General features: G+C 50.0%; 1 protein-coding gene across 1 annotated transcript in view; it reads right to left on the bottom strand.

Moving 5' to 3' along the window:
- phf21ab (PHD finger protein 21Ab) overlaps positions 1 to 5,000 on the bottom strand; it is a 58,586-nt gene that overhangs the window by 30,764 nt on the left and 22,822 nt on the right. The window lies entirely within an intron of this gene.

Genomic DNA, 5,000 nt, shown 5'->3' with positions numbered 1-5,000 from the left:
GCCAGAGCAGGGGGAATGAGAGACGCCAGAGCAGGGGGAATGAGAGACGCCAGAGCAGGGGAATGAGAGGGGGAAACGCCAGAGCAGGGGGAATGAGAGGGGAAACGCCAGAGCAGGGGAATGAGAGGGGAAACGCCAGAGCAGGAGGAATGAGAGGGGAAACGCCAGAGCAGGGGGAATGAGAGGGGAAACGCCAGAGCAGGAGGAATGAGAGGGGAAACGCCAGAGCAGGGGGAATGAGAGGGGAAACGCCAGAGCAGGGGGAATGAGAGGGGGAAACGCCAGAGCAGGGGAATGAGAGGGGAAACGCCAGAGCAGGAGGAATGAGAGGGGGAAACGCCAGAGCAGGAGGAATGAGAGGGGAAACGCCAGAGCAGGGGGAATGAGAGACGCCAGAGCAGGGGGAATGAGAGGGGAAACGCCAGAGCAGGGGGAATGAGAGGGGAGACTCCAGAGCAGGGGGAATGAGAGGGGAAACGCCAGAGCAGGGGGAATGAGAGGGGGAAACGCCAGAGCAGGGGGAATGAGAGACGCCAGAGCAGGGGGAATGAGAGGGGAAACACCAGAGCAGGGGGAATGAGATGGGGGAAACGCCAGAGCAGGGGAATGAGAGGGGAAACACCAGAGCAGGGGGAATGAGAGGGGAAACACCAGAGCAGGGGGGAATGAGAGGGGAAACGCCAGAGCAGGGGGAATGAGAGGGGAAACGCCAGAGCAGGGGGAATGAGAGGGGAAACGCCAGAGCAGGGGGAATGAGAGGGGAAACGCCAGAGCAGGGGGGAATGAGAGACGCCAGAGCAGGGGGAATGAGATGGGGAAACGCCAGAGCAGGGGGAATGAGAGGGGAAACGCCAGAGCAGGGGGAATGAGAGGGGAAACGCCAGAGCAGGGGGAATGAGAGGGGAACGCCCAGAGCAGGGGGAATGAGAGGGGAAACACCAGAGCAGGGGAATGAGAGGGAAACGCCAGAGCAGGGGGAATGAGAGGGGGGAAACGCCAGAGCAGGGGGAATGAGAGGGAAACGCCAGAGCAGGGGGAATGAGAGGGGAAACACCAGAGCAGGGGGAATGAGAGGGGAAACACCAGAGCAGGAGGAATGAGAGGGAAACGCCAGAGCAGGGGGAATGAGAGGGGAAACACCAGAGCAGGAGGAATGAGAGGGGAAACGCCAGAGCAGGGGGAATGAGAGACGCCAGAGCAGGGGGAATGAGAGACGCCAGAGCAGGGGAATGAGAGGGGAAACGCCAGAGCAGGGGGGAATGAGAGGGAAACGCCAGAGCAGGGGGAATGAGAGACGCCAGAGCAGGGGAATGAGAGGGGAAACGCCAGAGCAGGGGGAATGAGAGACGCCAGAACAGGGGGAATGAGAGGGGAAACGCCAGAGCAGGGGGGAATGAGAGGGGAAACGCCAGAGCAGGGGGGAATGAGAAGGGGAAACGCCAGAGCAGGGGAATGAGAGGGAAACGCCAGAGCAGGGGAATGAGAGGGGAAACGCCAGAGCAGGGGGGAATGAGAGGGAAACGCCAGAGCAGGGGAATGAGAAGGGAAACGGCAAAGCAGGGGGAATGAGAGGGGAAACGGCAGAGCAGGGGGAATGAGAGGGAAACACCAGAGCAGGGGGAATGAGAGGGGAAACGGCAAAGCAGGGGGAATGAGAGGGGAAACACCAGAGCAGGGCGAATGAGAGGGGAAACGCCAGAGCAGGGGAATGAGAGGGGGGAAAGTAGCAGTATAAATGTAGCCTAAAAACACAGATCTTTGTTCAGAACTGGACTAAATGGGAGAAACCATTTAGACAATAAGCACAAATATTCAGGAAAAATGTCCAAAACAACGAAATCTGCGAGTCGGGCAGCAAGACGCTCCTGGTGTGGTGTGACGCGTGGCGGAAGCTGGTTGGCTAAAACCTGTCTGGCTGCGTAAGGGGCCACCACTCACACCACAGCCGGCCACTGATTAAAGACCCTCACATTGGTCAACACACAGTCTAGGTCCAGTATCTCAGTCTAGGTTCGTTATCTGAGTCTAGGTTCGTTATCTCAGTCTAGGTTCAGTATCTCAGTCTAGGTTCGTTATCTCAGTCTAGGTTCAGTATCTCAGTCTAGGTTCAGTATCTCAGTCTAGGTTCAGTATCTCAGTCTAGGTTCAGTATCTCAGTCTAGGTTCAGTATCTCAGTCTAGGTTCAGTATCTCAGTCTAGGTTCAGTATCTCAGTCTAGGTTCAGTATCTCAGTCTAGGTTCGTTATCTCAGTCTATGTTCGTTATCTCAGTCTAGCTCCGTTATCTCAGTCTAGCTCCGTTATCTCAGTCTAGCTCCGTTATCTCAGTCTAGCTCCGTTATCTCAGTCTAGGTTCGTTATCTCAGTCTATGTTCGTTATCTCAGTCTAGGTTCGTTATCTCAGTCTATGTTCGTTATCTCAGTCTAGGTTCGTTATCTCAGTCTATGTTCGTTATCTCGGTCTAGCTCCGTTATCTCGGTCTAGCTCCGTTATCTCGGTCTAGCTCCGTTATCTCGGTCTAGGTTCGTTATCTCGGTCTAGGTTCGTTATCTCGGTCTAGGTTCGTTATCTCGGTCTAGGTTCGTTATCTCAGTCTAGGTTCGTTATCTCGGTCTAGCTCCGTTATCTCGGTCTAGGTTCGTTATCTCGGTCTAGGTTCGTTATCTCGGTCTAGGTTCGTTATCTCGGTCTAGCTCCGTTATCTCGGTCTAGGTTCGTTATCTCGGTCTAGGTTCGTTATCTCGGTCTAGCTCCGTTATCTCGGTCTAGGTTCGTTATCTCGGTCTAGGTTCGTTATCTCGGTCTAGCTCCGTTATCTCGGTCTAGGTTCGTTATCTCAGTCTAGGTTCAGTATCTCAGTCTAGGTTCAGTATCTCGGTCTAGGTTCGTTATCTCAGTCTAGCTCCGTTATCTCAGTCTAGCTCCGTTATCTCGGTCTAGGTTCGTTATCTCAGTCTAGGTTCGTTATCTCAGTCTAGGTTCGTTATCTCGGTCTAGGTTCGTTATCTCAGTCTAGCTCCGTTATCTCAGTCTAGGTTCGTTATCTCGGTCTAGGTTCGTTATCTCGGTCTAGGTTCGTTATCTCGGTCTAGGTTCGTTATCTCGGTCTAGGTTTGTTATCTCAGTCTAGGTTCGTTATCTCAGTCTAGCTCCGTTATCTCGGTCTAGCTCCGTTATCTCGGTCTAGGTTCGTTATCTCGGTCTAGGTTCGTTATCTCAGTCTAGGTTCGGTATCTCAGTCTAGGTTCGGTATCTCAGTCTAGGTTCGGTATCTCAGTCTAGGTTCGTTATCTCAGTCTAGCTCCGTTATCTCAGTCTAGGTCCAGTATCTCAGTCTAGGTCCAGTATCTCAGTCTAGGTTCGGTATCTCAGTCTAGGTTCGGTATCTCAGTCTAGGTTCAGTATCTCAGTCTAGGTTCGGTATCTCAGTCTAGGTTCGGTATCTCAGTCTAGCTCCGTTATCTCAGTCTAGCTCTGTTATCTCGGTCTAGGTTCGTTATCTCGGTCTAGGTTCGTTATCTTGGTCTAGGTTCGTTATCTCAGTCTAGGTCCAGTATCTCAGTCTAGGTCCAGTATCTCAGTCTAGGTTCAGTATCTCAGTCTAGGTTCAGTATCTCAGTCTAGCTCCGTTATCTCAGTCTAGGTTCAGTATCTCAGTCTAGGTTCGTTATCTCAGTCTAGCTCCGTTTTCTCAGTCTAGCTCCGTTATCTCAGTCTAGGTTTCTAGTCTAGTATCTGAGTCTAGGTTCAGTATCTCAGTCTAGGTTCAGTATCTCAGTCTAGGTTCGGTATCTGAGTCCAGGTCTAGTAGTAGTATAGCTTCAGTATCTCAGAAATGAGGGAGAAACTTGTGAGGGAGACTGGAGAAAAGGTGACTCTTACTGCAATGAAGAAAACAATTAAGCTAATCGGCTAATCGCGGGCTGAAAGCTAGATGGCCAGAGCTGGAGGAACGAGTCAGGAGGGGCTCGTCAACAGTGCAGTTAATAATAATATAACTGTACAACTGTTAATGTGTTACGTTAACATAACGCACACCTACTGTATTCAGCCTGTTGTTCTGTGTGCTATTGTGTAGTTGACAGATGGAAGAAGAAGAAGAAAAAAAAATAATTCGAAATAAATGCGACTTATAGTTATAGAAAAATACAGTATACATGTTTTAACAACCACTTTCTCAGCCTGAATATGAAAACTCTCTCTCTGCTTCTCCTGGGGGGGATTTCTGAGTCTCAGAGTCGGCAAATCTGCCCAAATTCAGCTTTGAATGTCAGGTAATTACAGTTTAAAGCGCCCATATTATGCTCATTTTCAGGTCCATAACTGTATTTTAAGGTTGTACCAGAATCGGTTTACATGGTTTAATTATCAAAAAACACCATATTTTAGTTGTACTGCACAGCTCTCTCTCACTGCTGCAGATCGTCTTTTCACCTGGTCTCTGTTTTAGCTACAGAGTGAGACCTCTTTTCATCTTCTTCTTCGGTACTATCTTTGATTGCACTCGCACATGCTCAGTGGCTCAGATCGTAGATCATGTCAGCTAGCTCCATAGACAGTAAAAGAAAGGCTGTTTCTTTCAGGATCAGCTGGGAGACTTCTTATAAACCAGGGAGCACATGGAAGTAGTTCTTTTGGAGATTATGGTGACTAGCAGTGCTTTGCTATTGAGAACGAGGTAGCATGCTAACGCTAACACTACGCGCTAACGGTTGTGGTTAGCCAGCTCATTTTGGACTGTGACGTCACAGTCCGAGCCGATGTTGACCAGCTCACCAGGAGACTGAAGGCAGGACACATTCAGAAACCGGATCTCACTCAAAACACCATGGATGGGTTTTTTTCTGGAGTGTGTATGAAGCACCAGAGACACAACATAACACCCCAAAAAAGTGTTTTTTTCATAATATGGGCACTTTAAAAACACTTTCCTGTGTAGGGTTGGGCATCGAGAACCGATTCCTAAATCGGAATCGTTTGGAGGATTTGGTTTCAAATC

This window comes from Perca flavescens, chromosome 8 (genome assembly GCF_004354835.1).
Source record: "Perca flavescens isolate YP-PL-M2 chromosome 8, PFLA_1.0, whole genome shotgun sequence".
NCBI classification, from domain to species: domain Eukaryota; kingdom Metazoa; phylum Chordata; class Actinopteri; order Perciformes; family Percidae; genus Perca; species Perca flavescens.
The sequence above is the reverse complement of the archived record's forward strand: the minus strand, read 5'-3'. Positions and strand labels throughout refer to the sequence as shown.